This window comes from Varroa destructor, unplaced genomic scaffold (assembly GCF_002443255.2).
Source record: "Varroa destructor unplaced genomic scaffold, Vdes_3.0 BEIS01000002.1, whole genome shotgun sequence".
In the NCBI taxonomy this organism is placed as follows: Eukaryota; Metazoa; Arthropoda; class Arachnida; order Mesostigmata; family Varroidae; genus Varroa; species Varroa destructor.
Genome location: NW_019211455.1, coordinates 15,817,905 through 15,834,550, shown reverse-complemented (window position 1 = coordinate 15,834,550; position 16,646 = coordinate 15,817,905). Strand labels below are relative to the sequence as shown.

Below are 16,646 nucleotides of genomic sequence, written 5' to 3'. Positions count from 1 at the left end.
TGATTGAACTAATCACAACTAAGTAACCATAATTAAGTTGAATCGTTTTTACTATGTCAGCCACTTACCGAATCGTGAAAACAGAAAGACGAATTTATTTGAACGGGCAATTCGCGCGGACCTCATCGGCGGAACTCCGTACTCCAACGTAAGCCGTTTCAGCTTCAAGCTGTGTTTGGCGCCACCGCAGCTTCCGCTACTTTTACAGTAAGTACCTAACGTGCTGATCACTGGTAAAAGTCGCTGGCGGCAATAATGCCACTGGTGACACGGATAAGCGTAATGGCGTTGATTGGCGTTGAGCTCGTTGCCTCGACCGTGACGGCGGCGGGCGGACATCCAGCTGAAGCCAGGCCCCCGAGTCGTCGCGTTGATTCTTCTGCCGATGCAAGGACCATGCACTCTGACGCAATGACAGCATAAAAAAACAAACAACAAAAAAGCAAAAAGAGCAATAAACATAATAATATTATTCAATTGGTAAAATAATCCATTTTGGTGTAGTAGTTCCGGAAGAACTGGTAATTTTAAATGCGTTCGTGACGTAGGTCAAATTAATTCTAATGGTCAGCTGCTTATGATTGACAGTCAAAACCCAGCCATTAACCGATCCGTTCGTTTAATTAACAATGATAATGTAAAAGGGAGCAACCAGCTACCGAGATTTATCGTAACCCAGCCTTCTATTTAACTGTTATATGGTAAATTTTCGTACCGATGGTGCTGGTCCCAGGTGACGTTTTGATTTACATATATAACATATGGCAACTAATTCGATTTGGTTCATCTTCAGCCTCTATCTTGTTCGGTTTGCTAGTCGGGTTTCTCTTCCGCTCAGCTGTGACTCACGCAACCGCTACTATTACAGAATGCACAACTTCTTTTCATACAGTGTATCCGGACGACGGCTTGAGACTTTCCACGCTTTTCCCTCGTGACCATTTGACGTTATCGGCGACCATTGCTGCCGCTTGTCCTAACAACTTCTCTACTGCATCGCAAGTTGCAACCACCGAACACTGTTTGCTCATATCTATACACTCGGTACTATATACAGGTAGCTTATTCTTCTACGAACTACTACGCGTTATCCACAATCGCAGATGTGTTACGTTTAGTGTCATAGTCGGTCTTCATGTCTAGCGAGCGTCGTCAGAACAACTCGCGGGACCAGTTACCCGTTTACAGCACAGCAATAGATCCCGGTTTGACAGTTTACTGTGAATTCTACGGTGATTGTTAACTTTAGTGACGACGGCGAACCTAAGGAAGTCAACGATAACAACAGCATCAGCAACTGATGGACCACAGGTTTAATGTCTGCTCAAGTGTTGACACTGAAGTGGCGTGGCTGCCACTCCAGTTCCTTCTTATGGTCGCTTACCTTAAGAGGCTCTTTTCAAGGCCAGGGAACAAAGGCCGGAGTAAGACAACAGCCGCCATCAACACATTAGCACAGCTGCGTCATATAAAAGACCTGGCAAAGAAGCAATGTATCGCCTCCTATCAAGTGAGTCTTTTGTTATGCTACATTAAGTCGTTGTTTAGCTCTGCCGCACTGGTCAGGTTTGGTGCGTGACGTCGAGAAATGCGCAGGGCCCACAATACCTTGCGGGAACTTCTACCGCTATGCCGCTGATCTGCATGATGCAAGCGTTGCTACAAATCAGTTTGCCAACAAAAGCGCTCGCTACACGTATTGACACAGCTACTGGCCATGGCCATTGTGGCCATAATGCGGACGAACAGATGATTGTCCGCCCCGCTGGTGCCCGCTGAGGAGGCCAACTAGCGCGTGTTCACAGCGCAGTGATTTCTCTTCTTAGTCTTCAGTGAATGGAATTGTTATACAAGCGTACTCAAAACAAAACACGATTTTAAGCTGTATCTTCGTAGGCTCATAACAATGCACGATGTAGATGGAACTTTAAGGCTGCATGCAAACTGTTGGAATCCTATAACCTCTAATGCTTTCCTAGCTGTCGCCACTATCGGTACTAATGTCCTAATGGCGGCCTTATCTACAAGCGAAAAAATTGGTCCACTACGCCTATAGGAATAGAGTCAACAGCGGACGATGAACAGGTTCGCCCTTGAATACAATTCACTGTGTTCACATGCCATATCTTGGCCATAAAATCGAAGGTGTATGCCCAGGTACCTCAGTTGGGAACACTTCTTTATAATGTTACGGTAAAATATGATAACAGCAAATGACAGGTACTGTAAAGAAACGGGTATCTCTGTTAATCGTGATACGGGCACAATGTGAGTTTATACTATCCCTCGACCGATTATTATAGGTCATGTGCCTTACGGATAAGATTATCTCTGCGTTGCTTACAGAAAAGTTAGTAGATGTAATCGACGACAAATACCTGTAGGAAAAAAGAAACAAGATTAAGTTCAAACATGTAAGAATCTAAATTTTGGATGACAATGAATAGAGAATTTTCTTAGCAGGCCCTTTCAACCTGCTGACGTAAAAAAGCCGTCGGAAAAGTGAACATTAATGTGCCCTATTTTTTCCTAAGGCATATCAATATATATTATAGTGCTTTCCACTCGGAGGGGCAACAGGATTAGCGCTACAGAACTGATATACTAGCAATCATGATATGATCGTTGCTTTATAATAACCTGTACTGAATTCGACCGTATAATTTGCAAAAGGTAAAGGCTTTAATGTTGTGATTGCGTATAAATATTCTGCCAGTGCGTAATTCTGGATAATGCACGAGCCTATGGACCTTAATTCAGGTAAAGAGAAATTTGAGACGAGACATCTTGGTAGGTCGACTTGATTAGGGTGCCCTGGGTCAAGTTCCAAATGTGGCATAGATTGCTGACTCGTAACTTATACAAAAGATAGTGTATGAAATTAAGTTTCCTTTTCAGCCCTATTATGTGTGAAAACCTAGGTGATCCATCTACTTTCTTACTGTTGTTGGATAAATCTTATTCTTCAGACTTAAACAGCACGCGGTCCAAACTCAAATCCAAAGGTAAGCTGGCCAGGCACGTAGCTTAGTATAGAGATTTTCAGTCCCCAAGGTTTTACGATACGTGTCTACTTCAGGCCGCCAGCCGAGCAGTTATCAAAGGGTTCTATGTAGGTCCCAGCGTTAATAACACAACCTTATTGCGATCCACAGGGATGTTCTCCGAATCGAAGCACTGCACAAAGCCGCGTAAGTAGATACGGTGGAGCCCCTGGGGCACTTTTCTGTACGTGTCGCTTGACTCATAAAGTCGTCCACTTCGTCGTTAAGTCCACGCCCATCTGTCCCCTCGACATTAGGCGCGGCACTCACAAAAATGGATTGTGACTTTAGGAGCCTAAACTGGCGATAAGCCCGAAACGGTTACTGACTGAAGCTCAAGTGTGAGCATGCAGGAATGCATCGCGCATTTAGCCGATACGCCCCATAATCTGCGTCTTGGCTTTGGCCAACAAAAGTCTATGCGGGATTTGTGAGAACGAAACTATTTGTGAGAAGCTATACCGCAAAGAGACAGCTAAGTACTGCAGCCGCAATGTATTAGTGCCACGGATGCTGCATGAACACGATTTTAGTCATTGATAATGTTAGTTAAAAATTGAGTCTTCTGTGTTTGACCTTCTGCCCCAGCCCATTCGATGGGAAGTTAGGATAGGTTAGTTAAATGATCTCGAACAGAAGCAAGCAATTATCAGTTGTTATTGAAAAAAAAAACTTCCAGTGACATACTTGATCACATTCAACGTATACCTGCACTTGACGTATAATTTTAATAGAATTTCGTTGAGTTAAAAACGTCTTTGTGTTTTATTGCTTTCAATCGTCAGTAGAGTATGATAGATAGTGATTAATGGTGATAGCCGAATTTTTCAGCAGAAATGTTCGTGTTTCATTGTTAAACTGCCGCTTTCAAATAGGTAAACAATGTATAGTCTATAATATAAATGACAAGCCACACATATTTACAAAATGCGCGCGTTTTCGTCAAACGAAACTAGGACTCCTAGTGCATTAACTAACTGGGCCTGCTTGAAACCATGAATACTCCAGCTGAAATTGCCGAAATTATCTTCGTGGGAAGAGGGAGTGTCAATCATTTATTCATTAGCTTTTCTGGGCTCGCCGGTAAACTGCAGCCAATGGATCTATTCGCCTTCTTTGAAAGCACGCACTGTTTTCGAGTCTCCTAGCCATCGGAACAAGAGAGCATTTTGTCGGCAAATGTGGCCATTTTTGCAACGATGGTACGAGTACAAGCCAACAAAGTTCATAAATATCTATTCGGCAATACGAATTATTTTCCTAAGGTTCAACGAGGCGAACTTATGATGATGAAATCGAAGACTGGATGACGCTTGCGTTTTGAGTAACACCAGCATAAAACCCAGCCCCAATTCACGCGAACCATCAGTAAAATGAAAAGAATATTAAACGGACGTCTTCAATTCGAATAGCATTCATAAGGCCGGTTTGTTCAGTGCAGTGAAAACGATGATCAACAAGCATTATTGTTTTTTCGGTGAACTGACATCTCCACATCCCTACAAATAGACTGCATGAAGTCAATGAAAGTATTATGAATGGCCTTCGGAGGGTCCTGCTTGTCCACGTACCCTTACCCTGCAAATACCAAAAGATAACTGCATTTAATCACTTCAAATTCACTCCAAGTCGAACGATATTCCTGCGCTTACCATAACATTTATTAATTTCCGTGTTTTTTTCGGCCCACCCAATTTTCAAGCAGTGTCGCATCGGCGAGCAATGCACGATCCTGGTGGGGTACAAGATTCTAGATATTAGTGCCGTTCGTAGCATCAGCGTCCAAGAATGACTTGAACTGGAAAGCTCCTATTATTTTCTCTTTATTGTTTTTGTAACTGGGATTAATTTTGTCTGTCCGATAGTAGGAGCGGCACGAGTTGTAATTTTGTTAGCAGATTAAGGTTTCCGTTATGTTCTGTTAATTTGTCCATTGTTGCGCAGATACCCTTAAAGGCCTCTTCGCTCCTTCGTCCTCACATATCTAATATTCTCTAACTCCCTTAGGCTAACCGTATCTCCTCTCCTGAGTAGAGATGTCACCTTCATCTGTAATATACCGGCCAGCCAGCGTTCAGCTTCTTCAACCATCAATGTTGGACAACGTTTAAGCTCATTAATATCGACGAGATGCCTAGCGTATGTTATAATAGCTAATCTTCTTAAGAAAGAATAATCTTTTTAGAAGAATTGACAAGCAGATTAGAGTCGTAGTAGAACCCGCAGCCTCCGTCGTCTCCAAGTCACGACAAACCAACTAGGCATATGACGTTACTCGAAGTGATTCATTTTATGTAGCAATCGGTTACTTATCGCTTGGGGGCAAAGATAGAGTTACACATCATGTAGTCTTTTAGCGCGATGTGCGCCTGGCGTTCAGCTCCATCTTTACCCCCAAGCAAGGTACAGCCAATTGCTATAAAAAAAAAACAGATGCGGAGACTCGTTTTTCCCTTTAGCACCAGTACATCGACTCGGCTGTAACGCGTAGCACCCAATGCTCTCCGCATCCTCTACGCCTTCCCCCTCGGCAGTGAAAACTACTGAAGGCTGGAAGAAAACCTGAGGTCGAGGCCGACGCGAACTAGCAAGCATCTCTTGGATGGGCAGGGTCTAGGCCTGCCAGCTAAGCCACAGACGGTCTATCCACTCCGCTGTAGTCAAAGAAGGTCGAATACGCTCTTTTTTGACAACGGGCTGTCCGGCCCGGGATCTAACAGTCGTTGACGATGTTGAAGAATGACCGATCGTTGCACGCCGTGAGCCCGAATGCCCTATCCTGGTGTTCTGCTTAACAACAGGCACACATATTCCCATTGACCCTTCTATCCGCACATAAACAGAATTCCCTTTACAATCAAAAAGCAGAACGAGAAGCTCATGGGGTCGTCGACTAGTAATATGCCACACGTGTGGTCGAACGGCAGTGATGTAGACAATAGTTTTAGATACATCAGCCTGTTTATAATAAGATATGGACAACGTAACTGTATATATGTGTGGGTTCAATACAATATCGCATGTCGGTATAAATGCATGATCCTGTGATCGATCAACGTGTACATATCCATAATCAGGCGCAAGCAATACTATTGTTAAATGCTGTAACAGTCGAAATCTATTCCGATTGACTCGAACGACAAAAACACCCGTATTGGTGGTTCATTTAGGGGTTTTATTTTACACGAGGCAACTTTATATCTCCTCTTTTTACCTTCGTGTGTGGGGAAGTACGTGCAACGCGGTTTTTATTCAATAGGTACATAATATTGACGACACAAGTAAAGACCGTTTTGCTACATAGATCGGGTTAAACTGACCATTCTGTTTAAAAACCGTATCTGCAATTAGCTATTTGTGTACGTGTGTAGTATACCTATAAGAAACAGAATAAGTCTATTTACATAACAACCTCAAATATCTGGGCTGTCTATAATATGAGGCCGGAACCTTCTGTTTCGGGATCGACGATACTCTTCGCTGTGAGCTCAGCAGGACCAAGATTGACACTATACCAAATAACAGTCCCTGTACTGGCCATTGCTATTGTTGCTATCTTAGCTTTTGCTTGCCAATTCGTCCGTGGTACGACTTAGCCGGTCAGCACGGGCAACCATGTCGAGGCCTCTAGCGTGGTCGCACTTCGAAATGATATAGTACCCAGGTAGAAGGCGATCAGGAAAACATCTGACCATACCACTGTAGCTAGTAGCAAAAAAGTTGGAGAAGTTTGAAAGGAGACACAAGGCGCTTGCGACGTCCTTGCAGTGTCATCTACGATATACGGACAGAAGCATCTAAGCGAAGCTCGTAATCATCTCACGCTCAGCTGATGATATTGAACTTGCGAAACCAGCCACCGACCCCTCACATCGTCTGATCTATTGTGTACTCAATCACTATAATACCCAGATTCAAAGTAGGCGATTTACTGATGTCAAACGGCGGATGTCAGCAGAACACAGCACGCAACAGAAGCACGAAAATCCTTTTTCTGAGCATTAACAGGGACATTGTGCGAAGTGTGAGGTTTAGTATTATATGGTATAGAACGCAGGATATTTCATATGACTCCATAATGTAAACCTACAGATTAGATGAGGATATCTTTGTATAAACATTAACGGTTTATCTTTGCACAGAAATTATTAAGAGCTGGTAAAAACAGAAGTGGTGCGTTGTACGATATTAATCGAATCGGCAGTGGCCAATGAACTTTGTTACTGAGCAACCCCAGCTGCTGAATAATATTTGCATAATTATGTAATTTTTAGCTGTTTTTTTTTAATTCTATGTTATTTTTGGCGATTTCACTAGCGCAGCATAATGCTCATTTGCATTGCATTTACGTATTGTATATACATATATTTAAGAAAAAAAAAGGTCAAAATCATGAGCCGTTCAAATGTATAGCTATAATTCAGCTGAAATACAAAAAAGTTCAGTATGTGGATATGTAGCGGTATATTTGTCAAATTATTTTTCTTTATTTCAATATATTTTTTAGTAACTAACAGATTGTGGCGTCGCAAACACATGATTCTTACCGATCTCAGTGCTTAAGTTAGCAAATGACCTTTTAATAACTTTTCTCGATTTCGGGTCCTGGTAACAGTCTGTTAATTATCTCTTAGCTACAACAAGGTACCAGTCGAGCCTAAACTGATAGCGAGAAACAATAGGCCCTAAAAACATTTCTGCCGCAGCGCACGGGACGACAGCGAAGGTCGAAGGCTTCAGTTAATCTATTTTCCTTTATGAGGCTAAGTTCCAACAAAAATGCAGCAAAACAAAACAAAGCACATTGAAAAATTGTGCATTTTTTGCCCTTCGTTTAAATAAAAAGCTAGAAACAAAGCTATTTAAACGATTACATTGGTTCATGTGGAATAATTGTATAACGAAAGGTCTTGACGCTCCATCGAGAAACGGCTTTTGCAAATGAGCCGAAGGACGACCGACACGGGTCCAGATAACCCCTAAATGTTGACCGCTGTGAGACCAGTACGGTAGTTATATTTCGCCAGCTTGCGTTGGTTGTGTAATACAGAACCTATAGAAAAATACATAGCACAGTGTGACTTGATCGGCTCTTGCATGAAGATCGCGTCATTTTGCAACTACAGTGCCAAGGTTGAATTATATAAATTAATAGATGATATAATTAAAGAATAGTTCAATAGAGGAAATGCTCCTTAGTTCATCAGTTCTATGATGTCAACACACAAACCGATGCCATTTTAGTCCAAATAACAACAATAACAATGACCTTTATAAGAGCCCTTCGGCTCAGCCTGTGAGGAATCTGTTGATGTGAAAAGTTGATATTCGGACGCAAGCAGCTTAAGCCTGAAACGGTCTGAGAGAGGTCCTCATGGGCAACATACCCCTCCCTAGCTTTTCGCTCCGGTACATGATGCATTCCCTGCTAATAATAGTACTAATGGTCATATTGTGTTACTAAAAAATAATGCACGCTATGACTATCGCTATAGATTTTGCTCGTTATCGAATTAGGGTATAAGAACGATTAGGCGGAGCAGCATGACAACCGTTATACAAGCCGAATTCAATTGCTCGTTAAAGTGTTATTATACAGGGGCCATTTGTGTCTAGATAAACGTCCTGCACCGTACACAGTAGTACGCAAACAAACTCATCCACGTGTATGTACATACAATATATGCATATATCTAGTACTCAATCTAAATCGTTGACCGACGTGTATGGAGTACTCAGAAGAACGAAGTCCACATACGACTCAGCATCCAATTAATGAAAAACATCATCGAACATTCGCTGGCCTTTAGAGATGTTTTGTTGTATAAGCAAAAGCCCATTCATGATACATCACGAGTAAGGTGGTCACGATATCAAACATCGACGGCTTTCTTCTATACAACCCAGTAAAAAATGACACCGAAACATCGCGGACGATTTCAATTCAACACCGTGACTACCTTTGCCAAAAATTGTGGAACTTCCCGTTGATCTTTGTCGTACATCACTGTCGTATGCAGTCTACCGTTGTTCGGCGTCATCAGCCTCTTTAAAGGCAGCTCGGTTTCATTGCATATTTATAAAGCTTGGCGGATGGAAGTACGGTCGTGCCGATCTTACTCAAAGTACATAATCCTAAGAACATCTTTGACATTGAAATTTGCAGAACAAAAACCACTTTCGGATCGTCTCTGTTTACGATAAGGCTTCTTGACACTCAGGTAACGTTCGTGCTTTCAGCGTAATAATTTATAAAAGATGATAAATTGTTGCAGGAATCTTGCTCTTCTGCCATATTGGATAAAAATATTCTAATGATGTTTTTTGTCAGAACTCAGCTTCCAAATGACGCTGACAGCGACCCGGTGCAAGTCATATTATCTCAAATATATAACTTCAAAGTCACCTGGCCCTAGATACCATCGATACTTTTCAACTACCCAATATATAAGCATACCCATACAGTGGATTGGGCTCAATATACATCCTAGCTCGGGTCTCCTTTTAATGCGCAATAAAACATCTTGTTGAGGTATTTCGACCGTGCGGGTCGGCAGATATTAAATCGTTACGCCTTATTGCGATAAGGTTAATTATCGCAAACGAACAAGAGTGTTGACACCAGCCCTTATCGAGTGGGAGCATACTCTATCAGCAGGTCCTACCAATACTGTATCATCGTTAAATCACAGAAACATGATAGTATCTCACTCTTTCGATCCGATTCTAAATATTTAGCAAACATTATGTGTTTATTAAAGAGAATTCATATCAAAAACTACCTATGGTTTCTTAGTAATCTACCACGAACTTCTTAGACCTCTACTGGCAGTTGCAGATCCTCGCAGCTGATAGTCTGTCTGCAAACCATTCGTTCTGATTCAAACGAATGTCAAACTGGCCATCGACTGCCAACAACGGAGACAAATAGAGAGGGGACTTCAGATGCGGGTAAGGTTCTGTTGTGCGACGACTTTCATCACAATACTTTATCAATGAAAATTTCTATTTGGACTCGGAACCCAGCGTACGTGTACGAAAGCACTTCAGCAGTCCCCAATCGTTTCGTTCTCCGTGTATTTAGCCAACTACGTTCTGAATATGACTGACGTTAGCAGCTGAGCTTTGAACGTTCTACGCTATGCAGACTGGCTTCGTTAACGTCAGGATGCTCTTAGGAGACGGGCATAAGGTTTTCAGCACATAGACCTCGCTGAAAACCTTTGCAGTGACAAAATTTGCCTTCTAATGCACGGCAAATGTTGGCAATGGCATCAATCGAGCGGCTTTTTCAAGCGCTACTAGCTAACCTCCAGTGGGTTTTTTTGTACAGTGATGAGCATGCTTCAGATATTTAAACCTGTTTGACTATTCCATGTTTAATGGTGTATTATGTATTGCAGATACTTCATAGAGCTAAAATTACCATTCGGTTATCGAAAATTGAGTGTTATTAGGCAGTAAGTTGCTTTTCTTATTAGTTAGAAATTAAATTTTTAATTATAATAAATATTAACTTTAAGAACTTTTCCTCATGGTCTACAAAGATACGAATTTATTTCCTTCCACACTGATTAAAACCTTAGTTCATGTGAGTATATTCATCATGTTTACACCCTAGATCTATAAAGCCCACACTGGTCTAGCGGATCGCGCAGCTTGAACCCTGTGTATATATTGCCAGTTCAATTTCGAAATGACTGTTTACCTATAGAGCCTATAGAAAAATACTAACTTCTATTGGTGAGTTCTTTTTTACCTATTCGGAGGCTTCCAAGGCCTAATTACATCATCCACTACACACGAGTATGTTTGTCGCTTTATTCAGAAGTTCAGTGTACTTTTTCTATAAGAATTTTACTACTACCCTACGCTATTTCATGCGGTTTCGATAGCGCTATACTAATGAACCCTATGGTAAAAAGACAAATTAATTTCGAACATTTATTTCAATAGAAGTTTCATTAGGATTTTTGTAATTTTTTTCAGAGAGGAGCATAGATCAAACTCGCAGGCCGAGCTTTACCCAGTGTGCTGTAAAACCAGTTGCTCAAAGAACGTCTTGTCTACACTGCGCTGGTGACCCCAGTTCATCAAAAATCACCTTCTATCAGGTTTTCATAAAGAAGTCTTCACGAGGACCATGAAACATAGTTCATACGGATCAAGCTAAAAAAATGAAAACAGTTCATTGGAATATACGATCCGTTAACGCGATATCGGTACAAAACACATAGCTAAAACGAAAATGACGTTTTCTGAAAATCATTTGTCCAAAAATCAATCAATGTATTTGCACAAAATGCCCCTATATAAATTGCATATTAAACCCATTGTTACTATAAGTCTATGCAGATGCACATTTCTCTATAACAAAATTTTATTAGACCATGCTTGAAATAGGCACTGCTCGCTCGTACGCCCACCGACAGTTTCATTGGAATAGCGATTATTAATTATCTGTTTCCTCCGTGATTACTCATTTTATTACTATCATTATTATCGTTACTATCAGAAATTATCATAATTATACCCTTTTCGCAACCCTTCAGAAATCGTCGAACGTGTCCTCGCACTCCCGTCCAATTCTACAGTCGATGTAGATGTCGATATACACCCGTCAAACATCCGGGACACGGTTCGTACTCAGTTTTCGTCTCGAGGATGACCGAACACCGGGCAGCTACAGAACGGCGACTCATTAGTCCCGCGAATCGGAGCTCTTCTAGTTCTTCACCAGCCCTTTGTTTCTTCTACTTCTTGCGCGTACTGCACTGGCACGTAGGTGTGAAACCAGCGATAATTACACTTCGCCGACAGACAGCCAGTGAGACCGAGTTTCGAAAGCATTTCGAAGTCAACTCTGGCCGAGACAAGAGCAAGGGGCATACACTCATAATTCCGATAGCCTCGGATATTTTTTATATATAGCACAAGGCATTTCAACGAATGTACTATAAACCGAAGCCGGAAGTACGACGAACGGAATGCTCGAGTGACGTCGCCCGTCGTCGGCAGGTCTGGGGCGAGGCTGATATGGGGTTGTAGTACTGATTTTAAATGGCACGACGGTAGCAATGGCGGTAGTAAAAAACGAATCCATCAAAGAAAATAGACGCCGATATATCGATGGACTTGATGCTCCTGTAAATTTAGTTTCACTGTCTGTAATGTACGCTCGAGCTCATAATTCGAGGGGAATTACCGTGCGGCTGCTACGTCTTAATATTAGTGTGAAAATATATATTTTAGTGATAAGTTTGATTTAGCAGTAGAGCGTTTCCCCGAATCGCGCCTATCCTAATAGAAACATGATCCTAATAGCGTAATCAGAATATCTGTATTTAAATACACCAGCGTTATACTATATTTAGACATAGTAAGTTATGAGCCATAAGTAAAGTAAGTGTAAATAATTTTTCGCCGTAAATTACTTGTTCATTTAATGATTTATGTAGCTACCACTGGTCTTGCAAGCCGAGCAGAACTATAAGTAAGGCATAACAACTAACCAAATTGTTTTGAAGCTATTTTCAGCGACTCTAACGCCATACCCCTTGTTCCGATAAGAAGTGATATTTTCCTAATTATCAGGACGTACAGGGAATAGACGACACTGTTACGAATTTTTTTTACGTTGCCCCATTTATAAACGCTCCCAGCACGGCATTGTAAATGGCTACTGTGTGAACCTTGATAACCCTGGATGGGCGAAACCGCTGCCTGCCATCAATTTCTAAAAAACTGATAGGTCACTTATTTTTCTAGCGCGATTCGCATCGTTTACTCTGCGAGTCGAAAGAAAACTTCGAGCTTATTAAAGATTATAGATCTTTAAAACTAAGACGTGTTTAGAAAACATAGACGTTTTAGCTAAAAATGACAGCTCCTATTTTCTCAGTTTTAACTTACGTTCGCTTCAGTGGTCTAGATAATTATTTACCTTTCGAAACTTGTCTAGTGTATCAAACTGTACATTAAGGGCTCTTAAGTTGAATCGTAAGTTGTCGATAGAGTCCCTTCCTTCAAGTTCCGCGAGCCTATTATTGACATCGACATGATTGATGACTGAATTTGCTGTGCTTGTATCGAGGGGCAACTGCAAATCAAATGAAAGTAGGTGTCATCATATATTGAACAAGTGATCATTATTGCATATATAAGTATTTATTGAAATGTTTTAGAACGAGACACTTTTGCTTGAAGCAAGCTCTAGATCTATGTATAATTACTTATGGTAGCTAAACTAGTACCACTTTTGATTGTGCTCTAAGTACTATGACGGTAATTCAGATGACCTAAATTGAAATCACCGCCCTTCTCCAGGCCGTGTAGATTTCTATCGAACTTCCATCCATTTCTGAGGTCTTACGTTATCATAGCAACAGTAAGTGTGCCATTTATTCCAACATTATTCACTTCAACCCTCACGGCTCCTATATAATATATATGTACTATATATTATTGTTTCATCTGTAATATGCATCACTATCATAAACTGGCTCATCTCGCGCCCGTGAAGTCTGATACAAAACGCTATCGCAATGCGCTAGGAAGAAACGGTCCGACCCGTTCTAGGGTACGCAGAGCGATCAGGATAACCACACCATTGAGACATCACACTGAAGAGTGTTTCCCCGTCCCGACCGATATAAGCCGTCATCATTTCAGAGGTCTTCACAGGTTGCCGATTACGGCCTGTACCATATATCTACAGATATTACCACAGCTTGTGCAAACGCTGCTGACACTGCAACTATCAACATTGAAGTCTGCAGGCCTGTTCTTGACCAGCATAACGGGTATTGCTGTTTTTACATCTTTACGGGATGGCTGATTGATTACACACTATTGATGCTATCAACAACATTCGACTACTTTCTAGGAAACTTAACAAAAAATAATTAACAGAATAGATTTTGATGATAGAATTAACAGAAGACGTTTGTCTGGCAATACGAATGATATCGGGAAGGCTCATAAGCAATGACAGATTTCTTCATGATGATAGTAAGGCCGTGCTGACGAAAGGCACTTCCGCTAATATTGCTGATAACACCAATCAAAACCAAATGCTAATAACCAAATAGCTAATTTCTAAACTTTCTTACCTTTTTGTTAAGGTAAAACAGTTCCACTATAACACAGAATAAATGTGATCGTTATTTTTTTTTGTGATCGATCATTTCAGGTACTTCTGCGGTGTACACTCTGTCTGTGCCGCGAGTTTCTGAGAACAAAAGTTTCTGATAATTGCTACAAATATTCTATTAACTTGCATAAAGTGACGTAAATTCATCAACATAATAACGTTTTCAGTTTATACACAGACTACAATACGTACAAAAAAAGTTAGGCAGAAGTAACAATCGATTTGTCCTAGGTTTAAAGGTCCAACCTAGCGATCGCTATTATTATCACGATCACATGAGTAACGAAAAGAACTTGTAAGTTCGACGCATTAACACATATCCGATAATATCGTACGACTGATTTGTTGAATCACATCGTTAGTTACGTGACGTGTTGGTGACGTGAGCACAATTTCTTAAATTATTATTAAAACGAAATATTCTAGTGGTTTCTATTGAATTAGATTCAGGACCTCAGTTCCTGCAGATTATACAAATGCCGGAAAAGTCTCTTGATGGGTTGACAAGACGATAAACAACCTACGTATAACCTGTGCATGTATATTATACAATATAAAATGAAAATTCTCAAAAAAAATCTATCTTAACTCCTATATATATATATATATATATATATATATAGAGTGGATGCCATAGACTTCAACCTTTTACGAATAAGAAACACTCGTACTTGTAATCAAATAGAATGAAAACAACTTAGGGCTGATTGTTAGAATTTTTGAAATCACAAATAATCTCTCTATTTGTATATGTATGTAGGGTTCGTTTGCAAATACGAATTACTACGCGGAAAATTGTTTCACCGTATATAATGAGATGATTTAGGCAATGCTCAGCTTGAATTTCTAAAATTATGGTAAGATATCAATCGTCAAGGTACTTCTAATTATAATTTGCGGCTCTTTACCATTTATCGGGCAGCTAGGTGACTCTCTATGGTTACGGCTCTCGGCTGTTTAAGCTGAAATAATTAGAAGCCCACTCTACGGCTTTCTCAGCGTCCGATAACCGTTTCGCGCCCAACAGATTTTCCATCGACCTAACTAATTACCAATTTGAAGAACCCAACTCCGGCAAATAATTCGCATGGTAGAGAATTGTCAACCCAATTATAAGATGGTTTACCACGCCCGAAGCTATGTGAGAGCCAGCGTTGCTACGAAGCAAATTTACTTCGCGGCTTCCTTGATTTGTCAACTTTCTTCATTGTAGGTAGATTAATTAATCTTCACTCAACAACAATCATTTAAGAAAAAAAATAACTTTCTTCGTGCATTACCAAACACGTAAAAATAATCATTAATTTTTGAATATTTCCCCTATTCAGGATAATGTGTCCTGCTTTAGATTGCGCCAGAAAATTCACATCACTAGCGTTGATTCACGGAAAATCGTCTTTTTTTTTTTTTAACTGAACTGGTAAGATGAGTGAGCTGCAGTACCATATTTATGTTCGCTTAGTTGATGGTAAAATCTAACCCTCTGTTATCTGTATCCTTCTCATAATGTGAAGATAATTTCAAATTATTTGCCGGGTTACTTCCGACTGATTGGTAGATTGTCAGTAGACAATTGGGTTTGAAATTTTCGTTCAATGAGGCTTACAGTTCAGCATTCTGCAAGCACTCCGAGGCGGTATGGGCTGATCAGAGACGTCCCTTTACAAATCTAACAATTGAATTAGCAGCCAGAGTTAATATATATCGCGTTAACTGGATAATCTTCGTTCGCAAATAGACAGCATACAGTTCTTCACGTAACTGGTATTGTCAATAGACCTGAACAACAGATGGCGTAAATGTCTCAGAAGTAAAGTGACGCTAGAAGAAGGGACAGGTGAAATTTTAGGACGATACGTTTTGCAAAGCTCGAATACTGAAATAGTGAGAACTCAGACTTTTGTCGCAGGAACCTATTTACGCAGTGATTCCTATATAATCATTCCTGAACGGTTCGCCTGAAGTGAGCCGGTACGTCACACTTGAAATAAACACAATGTTTTTTTTTCTGCGTGTCGATAAATCGGCGCAAAATCGTTTTGTAACGTGAAAATGCAGCAATTTCGACATTCAGCCGACATCTCAATGGTGTTTTTTTTTTTTGTTTGTGTGCACTGAACGACGTTTAGTAGACGTACGTCAATCGAACATAGACTCCATTGTCAGATGGACAGGCAGACAGATCCCACTAACCAACACACGACCCTTTTATCAGACTGTAACTTTCGTATAACGCTTTATAATGATATTTATACTAAGGTAAAGCAAAATAGGAAAACTCACCGCTTCAATGGACAGAACGGCGCAAACGTCCGAGTTGGAACATCCGCTAGATAATACACATACGGAGCGTGCAAAACCAAGCTCTCTCTCGAGGTTCGGCTAGAGTCGGTAGGGAGAGAATAAAGGTAAGTTTTCATCAGGATTCCTAATTGTCAAGTATCACCCCA

The 16,646-nt window shown here is 40.7% G+C and overlaps 2 long non-coding RNA genes across 9 annotated transcripts in view; one reads left to right on the top strand and one right to left on the bottom strand.

Moving 5' to 3' along the window:
• Positions 1 to 266: 266 nt before the first annotated feature.
• The window catches only part of LOC147757436 (uncharacterized), a 36,022-nt gene continuing 19,642 nt past the window's right edge, over positions 267 to 16,646 (bottom strand). For 2 of the 7 annotated variants that reach the window (XR_015321411.1, XR_015321405.1), the window contains exons 2-4: positions 16,480 to 16,578; positions 12,988 to 13,143; positions 10,852 to 12,188 (exon numbers count right to left, since the gene is read on the bottom strand). This is a non-coding gene — a long non-coding RNA (uncharacterized LOC147757436). Of the gene's footprint in view, positions 404 to 2,419; positions 4,623 to 10,567; positions 12,189 to 12,987; positions 13,144 to 16,479; positions 16,579 to 16,646 lie in introns of those variants that run through there. The other 5 variants (XR_015321407.1, XR_015321406.1, XR_015321408.1 and 2 more) reach the window with 5 other exon arrangements.
• On the top strand, positions 745 to 8,289 carry LOC147757437 (uncharacterized). Of its 2 annotated transcripts, none has more exons than XR_015321403.1 (3): positions 745 to 1,510; positions 3,156 to 3,191; positions 5,052 to 8,289. It is a non-coding gene; the product is annotated as an uncharacterized LOC147757437 (long non-coding RNA). The 2 variants fall into 2 exon arrangements; XR_015321404.1 differs by having other exon boundaries at positions 745 to 2,085.